Here is a 20,621-nt window from a genome sequence, read left to right as displayed (position 1 = left end):
TTTGTGTGTTTTGTTTTCTCATTTAATCACCCTATTACAACTTCCAAATATTTTCCAATAGTTCAACAAGCAACCTCCTAACTACATTGTCTTTAGCAAGAAACTACTTCCTGCTACTGGGGCACAAGAGAAGAGCACCTTCCACACAAACAAGCACCTCCTGCACCAACATTCTCCATGGTGTAAAGCTTTCAATGTACAATTCTCTGTAGAACACAGAGCGCTGAAGTGCTTTAGCCTGATCACACCCCGATACTTTGTGCACAGAGCAGCTATGCCTTCACCCTGCCCTAGACATGTTTCTGATTTTTAGTGCTGGAATGTGTGTCTACATATCATTTACCTCATACAGCAGTGTTTAGGCATTTTATGGTAATGCATACATCAGTTCCACTTTACTCTGTGCTGAGTATCACACTCTGTACACCTCCTCTATTCTGCTGTTGCTTGTGTGTGTACAAGACTTTCCAGATTCTTTCTGCATTCCTTTTTAGTGAATTATGGGCAAGCTCTGTCATGCTACAGACGCATTACATCACATAGGAAGCGATGTGCTGCGCTGGCTTAGACATGCACCCTTATCTTTCACTGCAGAATTATTCGTTTCAGGTATTGTAGGTTTCACTACTGTCTGTTAGTGACATCAGCTTGTTAAAATGTCATGCTTTCAATCTTAAAATTCCAAACTTCTTTTTATGAATTTATACTCATTTACTGCCAAGTGCTATATTACTTCTGTGGCGGACACCTTTTGCAACATTTGTTAGACCTTTAGGAATCTGTCCCAATGAATACACATGACTGTGGTCTATCTTGCAGCAAATACACTACAAAACTTTAGTTTTGATAACAAACAAGATGTTTTTTTCTGGTGTATCTCCATATCAATACATGTTTCAATATCATTCATAATAGAAGTTTAATTTGCAACAATAAAGGGGAATTAATGACCAAATATGTTTTTAAACAGGCAATGTGTCACAACATGCTGCTACAGAACATACAGAACCCTAAGCATGTGACATAGCGTACATTTGTTTGTTTGGTCACTTAATACCTACAGCCCAGGGCATCCATTTGTTCCTAATCCTAACCTTTGTCTTGCCTCACAAAGATTTCACTTTCATAAATCTCATTCATTATTTGAATTGCATCTTGCCTTGTAGGTTTTACCTCTGTTTTTTTTTTCTTTGCGGCTGTGATCAGAAGCCTGTGTAAAGACTGTTCATTACTGCTTCACTCTTAATGGTTTCACTCAGTAATGAGAAAAAAACACAGGGGTTACTCAGGTCAAATATCATCACATACATTTTTGAAATCTAATTTACTGGGCCAAATTCTGGACAACTCCAAATATTTAATACTGGAGCTCTACTTTTTCATCATTGTCATCATCACATGTTCAGTGGTAAGGTTAGTCTTCCAGAAACATCTAAGTGAAAGCAGTTAGTATATAAAAGTAGCTATGAAGACATTTCCAAGAGAAGTTTCAAAATGCACAGTTGCATATTGGGAAGGGTCCAAATGACTGACCATTGTTTTCTAGATGGAGTGTTGCTTGGTTCATGCCTCCACCCCTTCCTATAAAGAAAGTCAAAAACCTGACATCTAGTATATGTAACTGTTTATAGCACCTGCTGAGCAAATGCTTTGTATTAATGGAGTGTGTCTCTTTAGATAAAGCTGAATTAATTGTAGTCTGTCCTGTATCATTAATTGTGGCAATATGTTATAATCAGTAGTTAGCTATATTTAGAAGACATTGGTTTGGAACTGCATTTTCTAATTGAGACTTATGTCCCATCACTTTGACTCCAGTTTGAAACAAGTGCCCCATTACCATGAAGTTCATACGACTGTTTAATAATCCACACATATCAATCCTGGCTGAAATCTAATAAGTGGAGTGCAGTATATGAACCAAGTCATGCAACCATCGGGTCTATATTATATTCTCAAAAGCCGACAATATCGAAGCTGATATTGTTGACACAAGAATAGCAAGTGGGGAATAATGAACGTGTAAATGGAAATCTCCTTAAGGGTGCAGCCCCTCACATGGGGGGTGCAGAGGGGCTCCCCCCCCTGCTTAAACCCGTTAGGGTACTTTTTTCTTTTTGTTGTTTTTATAAGTTCAGTGTTTGAAGACATCGACCATATGGTGTCAACCATATGGTGTTCGATGTTTTCAACTGTCAGTCTTATAATATAGACCCGCAACCATCACCTAGATGCCCTATGTTCCTATTGCCCTGCATGTATTACCAATATTGTTGTCAAAAATGTCCCTTGATGTTTCAGACTTGACCACCCAGGTATGTATAAACTGACTTCTATCACCTAACAGTGCCAAAATTATTTATTTCTTTCTAGAAATGCAATAATTGTTAAAAATAAAAAAGTTTCCACTGAGTGTAATAATTTTTAAAATTAAGGGCTGCAAGACCTTCATAGTCCAGTGGTGATACTAGTTTCTTCCAGGCCACTGTTAGTTGACCTTCATGAAAGATTATATTATTCGTCATAAATCTGCTTGAGGATCAGCATTTACTGGATAAGCTAAATGTAGTGCCACTGGAAAGATGTACATTTGAATGTCCAAATTCCTTATACTAACTCTAGAAATACTTTTCCAACTAGCAAAACTTTTCTTAGAGGATCTCCGGATTAACTTATAAGACTGCATTGACAGTCAAATACGGAGTGAGGTCTAAAGTCATTCTGCAGATATATTAGCATATTCCCTACCTACAAATACGGGAAAGAAGCTTTAACCCAAGGGGAATTAAAAAAGGGATGGGTGATTTACTAGACGTCAGAATTTAATCTGATAACATCTCTGGTTGCCTGTTAGCATTGTATTACAACTAGTATTTGTCACACAGTGCATCACAGAGTATCAGGTTGCTGGGTTGCTGTTTCATGTTACTTATTCATTACTATTTTTTTGTTATTTTTGTTTATAATATACTTTTTATCTCCAGTCTTTCCTTTTCATTAATTCTACATTTACCTTTCTTTTTTTTGTAAATATTTTTATTATTATTATTATTATTATTATTTATTATTTTTTGTTGTGCATGCTTCTATGATTATGTATGTTTACATGCATATGTGTAAATATGCACATATACTATATTTATCTAACACACACACACATACACACACACATATGCATATATACATATATATATATATATATATATATATATATATATATAGAGTTTATCAACATAATATTGAATGCTAAATGGTTGAAACTGAATTGAACACACTATATTGAATGATCAAAATGTTGAAATAACCCTAACTCACTTAACCCACCCCTAAACCCACAGTCCCTCACTATCGCACACTTACCTGTCCGCTCCGTAACACTAAATCCCTCACTCGATCGCACACTTACCGAGTCCATCGGGTTCTCACCTTGTCGGTCATCTGCGTTGTCGGTGTTTTCGTCCCGTCGGATTCCGTGTCGGCGAAACGCGTTGTCGGGCATCTGAAGGTGACCCATATATATATAGATAGATACATATATTTATATTTATAGGGCGCTATTCATTATGTCAGAGTTCATTTGGTTGATTTTAATGTTGTGCTGCATTACATCTGTTTGGTTCTTATATGTAGAACAATGCTAAAATAAATATTTGCATGTGTGTTTTGTGTGTGTGTGTGTGTGTGTGTGTGTGTGTGTGTGTGTGTGTGTGTGTGTGTGTGTGTGTGTGTGTGTGTGAGAGTGCACCTGCTTCAGTGTGTGGAATTTGGGTTTGGGGTCAGTGTTGGGGTGCAAGATCTGTAACAGATATGGAGCTTTTCCTTATTTCACACTGTTGTAGAATGTCTGAGTTTAGTATATTTATTTATTGGGGGTTTGGGTGGTGCAGGGTGGGTTACCCCCCTGCCCTGCAAACACACCATTTTGCTAATTTTTCTCATTGTTTTGAGCATTTCAGTGATTTGTTTCGATATGCTGAAATGTCAATTTAGTGAATTTTGACTTTTCAATATAAGTCATATGTATGTGTTTGTGTGTGTTGTGTGACTGTGTATGTATGCACTCTTTTTTATACTATCTGGGCTTGGTAACTTTGGTATCACTGTCTTCTTTGGCAAGACTGACCCAACCACTAGTTTTGCTTTGCCTGAAGCATTTCCTCACATCATTCAGTGTGCCTGTGGAGGGGTCTCCCCAGGTGGGAGAGTGCCTCAATTCTCAGTGTGCTGTTACATCATTCAGTGTGCATGTGGAGGTGTCTCTTCAGGTGGGAGAGTGCCTCTATGGTCAGCATGTGTTACCTCATTCAGTGTACCTGTGGAGGGGTCTCCCCAGGTGGGAGAGTGCCTCAATGCTCAGTGTGCGTTACATGATTCAATGTGCAGTTGGGGGTGTCTCTCCAGGTGGGAGAGTGCCTCAGTGCTCAGCATGCATTACATCATTCAGTGTGCATGTGGAGGTGTCTCGTCAGGTGGGAGAGTGCCCCAATGCTCAGTGTGTGTCACATCATTCAATGTGCAGTTGGAGGTGTCTATCCAGGTGGGAGATTACCTCTATACTCAGCGTGCTGTTACATCATTTAGTGTGCATGTGGAGGTGTCTCTCCAGGTGGGAGGGTGACCCAATGCTCAGGGTGCGCTACATCATTCAGTACTTGTGGAAGTGTGTCTCCAGGTGAGAGAGTGCCCCAATGCTCAGTGTGCGTTACATCATTCAGTGTGCAGTTGGTGGTGTCTCTCCAGGTGGGAGGGTGCCTCAATGCTCAGCATGTTGTTCTTGAACTTGCAGTGAAGAATGACTGATGAAAGTAATGTTGCCAACATCCAAGTGGTCACGCTCAATCCAAGTGGTAGCTGATATTTTCTGATATACCTGACCTGCCTCCCTAAACAATACAACAGCTTGGAGGTGCACACAAATGCAAGCAAGTTGATTGTATCTAAGAGTTACTGAAATGTTTTGCTTCTGCAGGTGTCGCATTGTTTCTTCAATGTACAATTTTAGTAGGAAGCCATAGGCCTAGTAAGGGTAATTATCGTGGCATTAGAAGAAAAAACTGTTTGTGTTTTGGCAGCAAATGGCTTAATGCAATAAAGCCAGTCCAACTCTGTTAATACTGAGTATGGACATAGATGACACTTTTAACAAAAACTCTAATTGTATCTTAATGAGATCAACAAAGTTATTGTATATAGATAGTGTGGCATTACAGGCAGACTCTGAGCAGGAACTTCCACAAATGATAATGGAATGGAATGCAAAACTGAAAGCACATGGGATGAAACTGAATACAGACAAAACAGTCATCAGGGCAACAAATAGCTGAAATCAGCAAAAGCAGAAAAATAAGATAAGGGAAAATAGTGCAACAGGTTAACAGATTAAAATATCTAGGAGGGATGGTTAAGTAGAAAGGACGTCTGAATGAGGAGGTCAAAACTAGAATTACAAAGGCTGCAGCCAACTAGTGTAGAGTGTTAAGGGTAGACAGGAGAATGTCAAAGAATTCGAAAAATAAAGTGTAGAAAACAGTGATGCAACCAGCAGTACTGTACGGTACAGAAATATGGGCAGTAAAGACAGAGCAGTTGAGGCAGCTCAAGATGATGGAGACAAAGTGCTTGAGATGGGTTGTAGGATGCACACTCCAGGAGATATGAAGAAATGATGACATCAGAGCAGAAACCAAAATAGCTGCAATCACAGAAAAGGTCAAAGAAAACACATTATGGTGGTTCGGGTGCAGGTACAGAAAAGCAGAAAATAATCTGGTAAAGAATATTTGGGAAAGACAGGGGAAAGACAAAAGGAAGGAAGAATGTCCAGCAAAGAGATGCATGGATTGAGTGACAGGTGACCTGTGGATAACAGGCATGACTGTCGAAGAAAGCAGGAGAGTGTGTTACTGAGATGAGAATGACACAACACCCCAACCCCGTGTAGAGAATGGGAAAAGAGGGTTATTGATGAAGATGAAGATAATGATGATGATGCACCTTAATCGGGACCTGTTATTTTATGTGACGTAATAAGACTACACAGTATGCACGTCTTTGACTTATACCCATTATATTGTATTAACTATTATATTTTATATTTCCATAATTTCTAATAGGATCCAGTTATATATCTGTTATGTTCTGTGATGTTAAACAATTATGTACAGTTTGATCTTTTAATAACATTGTTACAATGCATTTTACCTTTTATTTATAAATAGTATATGGTGAATTACCTGGCTTTATTTGTAGACCTGTCCTGCTGAAGAGCATCTCAGTTAAAGCCCTAAGAGATGGAAAATTGGCCAATGGTTGCTCTGTCAACCTCCCCTGAAATGGCCTCTCATGAAGCCTGTCTCAACAGAATAAGGTTGATGGTTTACTACTCTGGCAGCTGAGAGGGGTATGCCTCTCTGTTCATAGTGATGTCACTCTTTTTGCACATTTATCTCTGTAGCACATTTTTCTGAACTATGCTATTTAATTTTTGACTGAGGAATAGTTTCTGTATGTCATTGTGCCTTCATTGCATGCAGAACTGCTGTTACAGACAGCTGTTTCTCAGCCCTTTGCAGTTCATTAGGAATCCCCATGTTTATCAGCCAACAGAATCTGCAACTCTAGTCATAGAAGTGGAATTTTATAAATCCCCAGTGAGCATTCCTCAGACCATAATGTGCAAAATATTCAGAATAATTTAAAATACTTGTGTGTGGTTTGTATTCAAATGGTGGAATGACAAGCATGCATGAAACACGGTAACTGTTTCACAACAAGAAAAAAGGAACGGATGACAGTGCAGATGTTTTAGTAAAAAATACACAACAAGTCCAGAACACACACAGCTTCATTCTAATGAGGAAAAATACCATTATGCAGCTCATAATGACAAGTTAAGTCTCCATAAAATAGTTCAGAGGCAGTTAACTTTAAACTGCATTATATGGCTCCAAAGTGTCTGTAAATACATAAGCACATACCAAGATGGCAAATATATAAACAGTTTACATTTGTGTTTGAATCATGATATTCCAAATTAAAATCTTAAACAACAAAACATGCATGTATTTCCCATTACAGTTTGCATTATGCAATATGTATCACAACATTGTTCAGTCAACATTTATTTTACTATAACACTATAGGTAAAATAGAAGTGTATTCTTAGGTTTGACAGTCCATATAGTAAAACTTGATGTGTTTACTTTTTGACATGTGTAAACATGCAAGAAAAGATTGGTAATAAATAGTATGTGAAGTTTAAATGTTTTATTTCTTACAGCTATGCTGTACTACTGGCTGGGATTCATGAATGCTTGCTTATTGTGCTAAGCTCATTTCCCCAACAAGCTGCAATGATCAGACGATGTGTGATTCAGGAAACAGCAGTACAATTTGTGGATCGCTTGAAAACAAGGGTACACAGAATTATATGCTAATGACTGTATAATAAGCTGTGCTGTATGCAAATAACTATATAATAATGAACGGCACAGTGGTGCAATGGTTTGTGTTGTCACCTCACAGCAAGAGGTTCTCTGGTTCAATTCTTATCTGGGATGCCTTCTGTGTGAAGTCTGCATGTCCTGCCTGTGTTAGTGTGGGTTTCCTCCCCGTGCTGCAGTTTCCTCCCACATTATAAAGACATGCATCTGGATCATTTCTCCCCAGGCTTCTGCTTAAAATTGGCTTTGTTCCAAGTTGGACTTTCCTGGTTAACAAATGTAAAATAAATAATAAGCTGTGCTGTATGCTAATGACTGTATAATAAGCTGTGCTGTAAGCTAATGACTGTATAATAAGCTGTGCTGTATGCTAATGACTGTGTAATAAGCTGTGCTGTGTGCTAATGACTGTATAATAAGCTGTGCTGTGTGCTAATGACTGTATAATAAGCTGTGCTGTATGCTGACTGTATAATAAGCTGTGCTGTATGCTAAAGAAGTGAAAATATGATTGAGCAATTCAGAAATCTATAAAACACATATAAACATGTTAATCTTGCTTAAGATTTTATTTTGGCTATACACTCACATTCAGTCACCAGAACATTTGGAAAAATGTTTGGAGTTGTCACAACCATTGTAAGCCTGTATGTGCAAGAAGCTCTGGTGGAAAGTGCTGCTACCGATGATGCCAGACATTGCCCTGATGGTGTAGGTTTTTTTAGACCACATTTAGCATACCATGGGCTCTATAAAACTGAAATAATGAATAACTACAGGGTGAAGAGTAGCACCATACAGCAAATAGTGGACATGTGTCACCCAAGTCTGCAGTCTCATGGAATTCAGCTTTGCCAAAATACTGAGTGTGTGTGTGTGTGTGTGTGTGTTTGTGTGTGTGTGTGTGTGTGTGTGTGTGTTTGTGTGTGAGTGTGTGTGTGTGTGTGTGTGTGTGTGTGTGTGTGTGTGTGTGTGTGTGTGTGTGTGTGTGTGTGTGTGTGAAACAGAACAGGGTGCCCCCCCCCATTGGACTACAGTTCCCACCACCACAGACTGTGGCAACATATGAGTCAGTTGAGGGGTCACAGGAGGAGCCAGCAGAAGGGGATGACCATGGAAGATGGAAGGGCCACAATATGCCACGGCACTGGCTAAGAGGCAGTGAATTGCACATGCACTCACCACATAAATAACATTAGAGCTCAACAGATACAGACACTAATAGTGATGTATGCAAACAAACCAGAATGTGCTTTCTCATGCATTGCTTGTCCACTGTAATCACCAGGCATAGACAAGTGCATAGGTGCATGACCAAGCTGTCTTTAGCAAACACAATACCTAAAAAGAGTGAGCACACAGAAAAATCACAATGCCTATACAGGGATATCATGCCACATAGATTGATGTACTCAGCAAATACAGACACTGTCAATGATGCATTCAAAAAAAAAGTATTTACCCATGCATTCCATGTTCAAGTCAGAAATTCTTCAAGAGGGCAGGGCACACCTCTCGACCTCTTAATGCAAGAAATCTGGACAGAGCCTAAAATAATGAGGGGACAATAGCCCAAAAAGATGGATAGATTTTAATATTACTCGTATAAACTTAGAAAGTTGCTAGAATAATTTGTGTTAGTATGCAGTTTTTGAAGGGTATGAAGTCTGAAACTCAACTGTCTTTCATTATTTAGTGACATCAGTCCTCAATGATTTGCCAAAAAAATACAGATTTTATGAAGAACAGAGCAAAAAGACAAAAATCTGGATATTCTGTGAATATCTGGACAGTTGAGAGGTCTGGAACAGTGCACTTTTCAGAATCATATGCACAAGTGAAGAACAACCTATCGTACACAAGTACAATTACAGAACTTAAGCATGGTAAAGACACAATAACAATATATACGTATACACAAGAAAAACAGAAAACTCTACATAGTTGTGCATTGAATGGCCACTCTGTGCATCAGTTATAGGCAACTTAGACTGTGCAAAGGGTAGGACACAGTTATAATTATCTGCACAGTATGCGTATATTTGTGTGGCAGGGTGATTACAGGACAGCAAGATTACACAGGGAGAAGTGAGTGTGTCCAGACATGGGGTGTATTTGGAATGTCAAGAAGTCTATGGTAAAGTGTGTGTGTGTGTGTGTGTGTGTGTGTGTGTGTGTGTGTGTGTGTGTGTGTGTGTGTGTGTGTGTGTGTGTGTTTGTTTGTGTGGGGGTGTCTGCAAGGACACTGCCACAGCCTTTGTGCCAGCACTACATCCTTGAATAAACACTGCTACAACCAAAACCAAAGAAAGCAGATGCTAGTCCCGACAGTACTTTAAGCCATTTAATAAATGCACAAAATTTGTATTAAAAACATAAACAATTAAGCGCTTTCGTCTGCAACCATAGAGAGTTCATCAGAATCAAAATACAGTTCCAAACATACAGATTAAATCCCCCTCTGTGGAAGTCACTTCATCAAAGATGCCCGATAGCAGGAAAATAACTGAACTCCTCCTTAAAGAGAAATAATATACACAGCATATTTTAGGCACAATTATGGTCCATTTTCCTACTATGCTAAAACATATATGTACAACAAAATTAAACAATGTAGGATTTCAGTCTTAAAACACTGCCAGCAGATATTTGTTCATTCAATCCACACTGTTTATTTTATTATTTATTTTACATTTGTTACTGGGAAAGTCCGACTGGACAAGGTCCATTTTCAGTGGAGGCCCAGAGAGAAAAGCTCAACATTACAAAGAAAAATACATAGAAGAAATAATCACAGTTTTCCTAAAAACAATTAACCAGAGACAGAAATGCAGTAACTTGGCACTGGGCTGTAGAATTTAATTTGAGTTGCCAATGAAACTCACATTCTTCTATACAATCTACCCACGGCCTGCCCCCAGGGCTTTCAACAATAGGATGCAGACCAAAAAATAAAAAAATAGCAGTCAGGATGTTTTATAACACGTTTCACTAAAAAAATGTTAACATTTTTCTTTCTTATGTCTAGGTCTTTCAACCTTCTCTGGGTTTTGCCTACATAGAACCCATCACATTTCTGACACTTTGCAAGGTAAATAACCTCTGTGTGTTATAGTGCAGTAAAAAGAAGCTTTCACTATAACTTAGCTCAATTCAAAATATGTTGCTACTAATATATGCTTATATTGACTGCAAAACCCACAGTTAAAGAAGCTTTCACTATAACTTAGTTCAATTTAACAGATGCTGCTACTAATATATGCTTATATTCATGGCAAACCCACACTTAAAGACGCTTTCACTATAACTTAGTTCAGTTCAACAGATGTTGCTACTAATATATGCTTATATTGACTGCAAAACCCACAATTAAAGAAGCTTTGACTATAACTTAGTTCAGTTCAACAGATGTTGCTACTAATATATGCTTATATTGACTGCAAAACCCACACTTAAAGAAGCTTTGACTATAACTTAGTTCAGTTCAACAGATGTTGCTACTAATATATGCTTATATTGTTTGCAAAACCCACACTTAAAGAAGCTTTCCCTATAACTTAGTTCAGTTCAACAGATGTTGCTACTAATATATGCTTATATTGACTGCAAAACCCCACACTTAAAGAAGCTTTGACTATAACTTAGTTCAGTTCAACAGATGTTGCTACTAATATATGCTTATATTGTTTGCAAAACCCACACTTAAAGAAGCTTTCACTATAACTTAGTTCAGTTCAACAGATGTTACTACGAATATATGCTTATATTGACTGCAAAACCCACACTTAAAGAAGCTTTCACTATAACTTAGTTCAGTTCAACAGATGTTGCTACTAATATATGCTTATATTGTCTGCAAAACCCACACTTAAAGAAGCTTTCCCTATAACTTAGTTCAGTTCAACAGATGTTGCTACTAATATATGCTTATATTGACTGCAAAACCCCACACTTAAAGAAGCTTTCACTATAACTTAGTTCAATTCAACATATGTTGCTACTAATATATGCTTATATTGACTGCAAAACCCACACTTAAAGAAGCTTTCACTATAACTTAGTTCAGTTCAACAGATGTTGCTACTAATATATGCTTATATTGACTGCAAAACCCACACTTAAAGAAGCTTTCACTATAACTTAGTTCAGTTCAACAGATGTTGCTACTAATATATGCTTATATTGACTGCAAAACCCACACTTAAAGAAGCTTTGACTATAACGTAGTTCAGTTCAACAGATGTTGCTACTAATATATGCTTATATTGACTGCAAAACCCACACTTAAAGAAGCTTTGACTATAACGTAGTTCAGTTCAACAGATGTTGCTACTAATATATGCTTATATTGACTGCAAAACCCACATTTGAAGAAGCTTTCACTATAACTTAGTTCAATTCAACAGATGTTGCTACTAATATATGCTTATATTGACTGCAAAACCCACACTTGAAGAAGCTTTCACTATACCATAGTTCAATTCAGCAGATGTTGCTACTAATATATGCTTATATTGACAGCAAAACCCACACTTAAAGAAGCTTTCACTATAACTTAGTTCAGTTCAACAGATGTTGCTACTAATATATGCTTATATTGACTGCAAAACCCACACTTTGCTGTGCAGTGCTTTTTGTTACTTGTATATGAACTGGGTTTGTTGTCAAACTCCAAAATATTTTTTATGGAGCTACCCTTCCAATTAACCACTTGTGGGTTCTTACCCATCCTAGCTTACTGGATAGGTCTGAACCATGCATGGGAGAGGATCACATTCATAGTGGACACCCCTGACCATGAGGTCTGCCTCTACTTGGAGTTAACCTGCTAGAGCCATGACCCTGGCTGCAAGTTGAAATGCTGCCTGAATGTGACTGATATTTACTGGTAGAGCTGCCATCATGATCACGTTCAAGGCCCAGACCATGTGGATCACCTTACATGGGCCAGGACCATGCGGATCACCTTGCCTGGGCCAGGACCACGTGGATTGCCTTACCTGGGCCAGGGCCATGCGGATCACCTTGCCTGTGCCAGGACCATGCGAATCGCCTTACCTGGGCCAGGGCCATGCGGCTCTTCTTACCTGGGCCAGGACCACACGGATAGCCTTACCTTGGTCAGGGCCATGCGGATCGCCTTACCTGTGCCAGGGCCATGCAGATCACCTTGCCTGGGCCAGGGCCATGTGGATCACCTTACCTGGGCACAGATGCATCTACCACAGGAGGTGCTACACTGTGGGATCTGGCATATCCACTGCTATTGGCTGACACCTGGCGATGTCCAAGCAGACCAGCCTCATTGGATGTTGCCCCTCCTCCAACAAATGATGCAGAACAGATACTGCATGGTGCAGTCTGTCATTCATCCTGTCCAAGTATTGATGCATATGATTCATGCAGGCCTGTGCACAACATACAGTAATCTGATGACCTCTTCTAAGGCTCTGGTGGAACTTGTCTGTGCCTCCATGACAGTCTAGCACATATTCTGGGTAGCAGCTACTGACACACCAACCTCAATTGGTGAGCAGTAAGCACACCTTCCATGAGCACATCTTCTGACACCCCTATGTGGTATCTCATGCTCACAACAGCTAGAGTAAGATTCTGCCATGTCTGTACCTGGGGGTACCACACTATCTTGATCAACCATGTCCTCATCAACCTGTACACTCTCAGATAGTTCATTGTCATGGGTATGAGTAGGCATACTGACTGTGTCCATACTGTGGGCAGGAGATATGGGGACCACACTCCCTGCCTTGTGTCAGACATACCCCCCTGCAACCTCAGACTATGCCTGTTCCTCCTTGCTATCATTGTCAGAGGATAAGGATCTCAAACCATCACCTGGAGGTTGGTCCAAAATGCTGCTGCCACACAATGCCTCACCTGTGAATACTCTATTAAAATAAATAAAATACCTATAAATATTATGCCAAAATACCACACCCACGCATACAAGTGCTATAATTTCATTGACTACTAAAGATGTCATGTAAGTCTGGTCATGCTATGTGCAGGTGGTCAATGCACCTCAATGCCAAAGGTACCTATATGCAATATCAGAGGGGTAGCATAAGCACATGTTGAACTATCAGTTGTGAAGGTGGATAAACAGATATTTGAATGGCATACCTGTAGCACCACTAGTGGAAATAATCTGGGGCCTGTCCACCTCTGCCCTAACATCCAGCATCACACTGGAAAATTCTGCAAGCCCCTCATATCCCATATACCTGATTGATGAAAAGAACTCCAGCATCTCTGTAAGGGCTGAGTTGGTAGACAGACCACCACCACCAGACCTCCACTCCCATACCACAGCCTATGATCTAAGCTTGGCCTTGTAAATCGTGTTATCAGCCCTGTGTCAGACTATTCTGTATATACAGCCCTGGCCACCGACAGCATTGTCATCCTTGACCATGTGCCACTAGTCACAGCCACAGAAGGACTTGTCAGAGGCTTGTTATCAAGGAGCCATCCATCATAGAGATGGAGGACCTATACTGTAATCTAATTCTCACCCTCTAGGAAATCAGGCTTCTGTGAGGATGTGCCCTTAGTGCATTTATTAGCCGTATCCTTGTTGTGATGGAATAAAAAATGAATATCACAGCACAACCTAACACACAACATTGTACACGCACTTTACAGTTATGAAGAAAAATATATCAATACAACATTGAGTAAACATCATAGTCAAGTGTAACAGAAAAATATCTGCATCCCTATAAAATACAAACAACAGTCTAACCAACAATCCAAGTTGCCGAACATAACACTTAACATTAACTGTAAACTTTAGAAATATAAACAGCACTGTAATGGGCTGTTGCACTCACCCCCCATATAAAAACACAGAAGGAAGACAAAAAGGAACAACAGATGGAGGAATGTCATCCTGGCAAGTAGACAGCATCATAGGCATATCAACATTATGGCCGCTGTAACAAAACCTATAACTTGCAGTGAGAGCAGTGTTACACACAAAGTCCAGTCGCCTATACTTTTACTGGCACTTGTCAACAGGTTTACCTCTCCAGAAAACAAACACCTCATCTGTTTGCCTGTTAGACAACTAGGAAATCCACTTGTCGAACTGCAAAATATTTGGTACAGCTGATCACATGGTACAAGCTTTAAGTGTGACATTATGGTAGAAAGGGGATCAGGGAGTTTGCCCTTTCCCCACAGTACTGCAATCTCAGAGCTGGTGTTAGGGCATGGACATGATGGTGGTACAGCATGACATGATGGCGTTAGTGTATGAACATGATGGTGTTAGGGCATGGCATGATGGTGTTAGAGCATGACATGATGGCGTTAGGGTATGACATGATGGTGTTAGGGCATGACATGATGGTGTTAGGGTATAACATGATGGTGTTAGGGCATGACATGATGGTGTTAGGGTATAACATGATGGTGTTAGGGCATGACATGATGGTGTTAGGGTATAACATGATGGTGTTAGGGTATGAACATGATGGTGTTAGGGCATGACATTATGATATTAGAGTATGAACATGATGGTGTTAGGGTATGAACATGATGGTGTTAGAGCATGACATGATGGCGTTAGGGTATGATATGATGGTGTTAGGGCATGACATGATGGTGTTAGGGTATAACTTGATGGTGTTAGGGTATGAACATGATGGTGTTAGGGCATGACATGATGGTGTTAGGACATGACATGATGGTGTTAGCGTATAACATGATGGTGTTAGGGCATGACATGATGGTGTTAGGGTATAACATGATGGTGTTAGGGTATTAACATGATGGTGTTAGGGCATGACATGATGGTGTTAGGGCATGACATGATGGTGTTAGGGTATAACACGATGGTGTTAGGGTATGACATGATGGTGTTAGAGTATGACATGATGGTGTTAAAGCATGACATGATGGTGTTAGAGTATGACATGATGGTGTTAGGGTATAACATGATGGTGTTTGGGTAAGACATGCTGGTGTTAGAGTATGACATGATGGTGTTAAAGCATGACATGATGATGTTAGAGTATGACATGATGGTGTTAGGGTATAACATGATGGTGTTAGGGTATGACATGATGGTGTTAGAGTATGACATGATGGTGTTAAAGCATGACATGATGGTGATAGAGTATGACATGATGGAGTTAGGGTATAACATGATGGTGTTAGGGTATGACATGATGGCGTTAGTGTATGACATGATGGTGTTAGGGTATAACATGATGGTGTTAGGGTATGAACATGATGGTGTTAGGGCATGACATGATGGTGTTAGGGTATAACATGATGGTGTTAGGGCATGACATGATGGTGTTAGGGTATAACATGATGGTGTTAGGGCATGACATGATGGTGTTAGGGTATAACATGATGGTGTTAGGGTATGACATGATGGTGTTAGAGTATGACATGATGGTGTTAAAGCATGACATGATGGTGTTAGAGTATGACATGATGGTGTTAGGGTATAACATGATGGTGTTAGGGTATGACATGATGGTGTTAGAGTATGACATGATGGTGTTAAAGCATGGCATGATGGTGTTAGGGTATGACATGATGGTGTTAGGGTATGACATGATGGTGTTAGTGCATGAGATGATGGTGTTAGGGTATGAACATGATGGTGTTAGGGCATGACATGATGGTGTTAGGGTATGACATGATGGTGTTAGGGCATGATATGATGGTGTTAGGGTATAACATGATGGTGTTAGGGCATGACATGATGGTGTTAGTATATGAACATGATGTTGTTAGGGCATGACATGATGGTGTTAGAGCATGACATGCTGGTGTTAGGGCATGACATGATGGTGTTAGGGCATGACATGATGGTGTTAGGGTATAACATGATGGTGTTAGGGTATGAACATGATGGTGTTAGGGCATGACATGATGGTATTAGTATATGAACATGATGTTGTTAGGGCATGGCATGATGGTGTTAGAGCATGACATGATGGCGTTAGGGTATGACATGATGGTGTTAGGGCATGATATGATGGTGTTAGGGTATGACATGATGGTGTTAGGGCATTACATGATGGAGTTAGGGCATTACATGATGGTGTTAGGGTATGAACATGATGGTGTTAGGGCATGACATGATGGTATTAGTATATGAACATGATGTTGTTAGGGCATGGCATGATGGTGTTAGAGCATGACATGATGGCGTTAGGGTATGACATGATGGTGTTAGGGCATGATATGATGGTGTTAGGGTATAACATGATGGTGTTAGGGCATGACATGATGGTGTTAGGGTATAACATGATGGTGTTAGGGCATGACATGATGGTGTTAGGGTATAACATGATGGTGTTAGGGTATGAACATGATGGTGTTAGGGCATGACATGATGATATTAGAGTATGAACATGATGGTGTTAGGGTATGAACATGATGGTGTTAGAGCATGACATGATGGCGTTAGGGTATGATATGATGGTGTTAGGGCATGACATGATGGTGTTAGGGTATAACTTGATGGTGTTAGAGTATGAACATGATGGTGTTAGGGCATGACATGATGGTGTTAGGGCATGACATGATGGTGTTAGGGTATGACATGATGGTGTTAGGGCATGACATGATGGTGTTAGGGTATAACATGATGGTGTTAGGGTATTAACATGATGGTGTTAGGGCATGACATGATGGTGTTAGGGCATGACATGATGGTGTTAGGGTATAACATGATGGTGTTAGGGCATGACATGATGGTGTTAGGGTATAACATGATGGTGTTAGGGTATGACATGATGGTGTTAGAGTATGACATGATGGTGTTAAAGCATGACATGATGGTGTTAGAGTATGACATGATGGTGTTAGGGTATAACTTGATGGTGTTAGGGTAAGACATGATGGTGTTAGAGTATGACATGATGGTGTTAAAGCATGACATGATGATGTTAGAGTATGACATGATGGTGTTAGGGTATAACATGATGGTGTTAGGGTATGACATGATGGTGTTAGAGTATGACATGATGGTGTTAGGGTATAACATGATGGTGTTAGGGTATGAACATGATGGTGTTAGGGCATGACATGATGATATTAGAGTATGAGCATGATGGTGTTAGGGTATGAACATGATGGTGTTAGAGCATGACATGATGGTGTTAGGGTATGATATGATGGTGTTAGGGCATGACATGATGGTGTTAGGGTATAACTTGATGGTGTTAGGGTATGAACATGATGGTGTTAGGGCATGACATGATGGTGTTAGGGCATGCCATGATGGTGTTAGGGTATAACTTGATGGTGTTAGGGCATGACATGATGGTGTTAGGGTATAACATGATGGTGTTAGGGTATTAACATGATGGTGTTAGGGCATGACATGATGGTGTTAGGGCATGACATGATGGTGTTAGGGTATAACATGATGGTGTTAGGGCATGACATGATGGTGTTAGGGTATAACATGATGGTGTTAGGGTATGACATGATGGTGTTAGAGTATGACATGATGGTGTTAAAGCATGACATGATGTTGTTAGAGTATGACATGATGGTGTTAGGGTATAACATGATGGTGTTAGGGTAAGACATGATGGTGTTAGAGTATGACATGATGGTGTTAAAGCATGACATGATGATGTTAGAGTATGACATGATGGTGTTAGGGTATAACATGATGGTGTTAGGGTATGGCATGATGGTGTTAAAGTATGACATGATGGTGTTAGGGTATAACATGATGGTGTTAGGGTATGAACATGATGGTGTTAGGGCATGACATGATGATATTAGAGTATGAACATGATGGTGTTAGGGTATGAACATGATGGTGTTAGAGCATGACATGATGGCGTTAGGGTATGATATGATGGTGTTAGGGCATGACATGATGGTGTTAGGGTATAACTTGATGGTGTTAGGGTATGAACATGATGGTGTTAGGGCATGACATGATGGTGTTAGGGCATGACATGATGGTGTTAGGGTATAACATGATGGTGTTAGGGAATGTCATGATGGTGTTAGGGTATAACATGATGGTGTTAGGGTATGACATGATGGTGTTAGAGTATGACATGATGGTGTTAAAGCATGACATGATGGTGTTAGAGTATGACATGATGGTGTTAGGGTATAACATGATGGTGTTAGGGTAAGACATGATGGTGTTAGAGTATGACATGATGGTGTTAAAGCATGACATGATGATGTTAGAGTATGACATGATGGTGTTAGGGTATAACATGATGGCGTTAGGGTATGACATGATGATGTTAGAGTATGACATGATGGTGTTAAAGCATGACATGATGGTGATAGAGTATGACATGATGGCATTAGGGTATAACATGATGGTGTTAGGGTATGACATGATGGCGTTAGTGTATGACATGATGGTGTTAGGGTATAACATGATGGTGTTAGGGTATGAACATGATGGTGTTAGGGCATGACATGATGGTGTTAGGGTATAACATGATGGTGTTAGGGCATGACATGATGGTGTTAGGGTATAACATGATGGTGTTAGGGTATGACATGATGGTGTTAGAGTATGACATGATGGTGTTAATGCATGACATGATGGTGTTAGAGTATGACATGATGGTGTTAGGGTATAACATTATGGTGTTAGGGTATGACATGATGGTGTTAGAGTATGACATGATGGTGTTAAAGCATGGCATGATGGTGTTAGAGTATGACATGATGGTTTTAGGGTATAACATGATGGTGTTAGGGTATGACATGATGGTGTTAGAGTATGACATGATGGTGTTAAAGCATGACATGATGGTGTTAAAGTATGACATGATGGCGTTAGGGTATGACATGATGGTGTTAGGGTATAACATGATGGTGTTAGGGTATGACATGATGGTGTTAGAGTATGACAGGATGGTGTTAGGGTATAACATGATGGTGTTAGGGTATTACATGATGGTGTTAGAGTATGACATGATGGTGTTAAAGCATGACATGATGGTGTTAGAGTATGACATGATGGCGTTAGGGTATAACATGATGGTGTTAGGGCATGACATGATGGCGTTAGTGTATGACATGATGGTGTTAGGGCATGACATGATGGTGTTAGAACATGACATGATGGCGTTAGGGTATGACATGATGATGTTAGGGTATAACATGATGGCGTTAGGGTATGACATGATGGTGTTAGAGTATGACATGATGGTTTTAGAGCATAACATGATAGTATTAGGGCATGACATGATGGGAGTAGAGTATGAACATGATGGTGTTAGGGCATTACATGATAGTGTTAGGGCATGATATGATGGTGTTTGAGTATGATCATGATGGTGTTAGGGCATGACATGATGGTGTTAGGGTATGAACATGATGGTGTTAGGGCATTACATGATGATGTTAGAGTATGAACATGATGGTGTTAGGGCATGAACATGATAGTGTTAGGGCATGACATGATGGTGTTAGAGTATGAACATGATGGTGTTAGGGCATTACATGATGGTGTTAGGGCATGACATGATGGTGTTAGAGTATGATCATGATGGTGTTAGGGCATGACATGATGGTGTTAGAATATGAACATGATGGTGTTAGGGCATGACATGATGGTGTTAGAGTATGAACATGATGGTGTTAGGGCATGATATGATGGTGTTTGAGTATGATCATGATGGTGTTAGGGCATGACATGATGGTGTTAGGGTATGAACATGATGGTGTTAGGGCATTACATGATGATGTTAGAGTATGAACATGATGGTGTTAGGGCATGACATGATGGTGTTAGGTTATGACATGATGGTGTTAGGGCATGACATGATGGTGTTAGGGTATGAACATAATGGTGTTAGGGCATGATATGATGGTGTTAGAGTATGAACATGATGGTGTTAGGGCATTACATGATGGTGTTAGGGCATGACATGATGGTGTGAGAGAATGACTTGATGGTGTTAGGGCATGAACATGATAGTGGTAGGGCATGACATGATGGTGTTAGGGTATGAACATGATGGTGTTAGGGCATGACATGATGGTGTTAGAGTATGAACATGATGGTGTTAGGGCATGACCTGATGGTGTTAGGGTATGAACATAATGGTGTTAGGGCATGATATGATGGCATTAGAGTATGAACATGATGGTGTTATAGTATGAACATGATGGTGTTAGGGTATGAACATGATAGTG

The sequence above is a fragment of the Protopterus annectens genome, chromosome 6.part0 (genome assembly GCF_019279795.1).
Source record: "Protopterus annectens isolate FY-2018-M chromosome 6.part0, PAN1.0, whole genome shotgun sequence".
Lineage (NCBI taxonomy): Eukaryota > Metazoa > Chordata > Ceratodontiformes > Protopteridae > Protopterus > Protopterus annectens.
The sequence above is the reverse complement of the archived record's forward strand: the minus strand, read 5'-3'. Positions refer to the sequence as shown.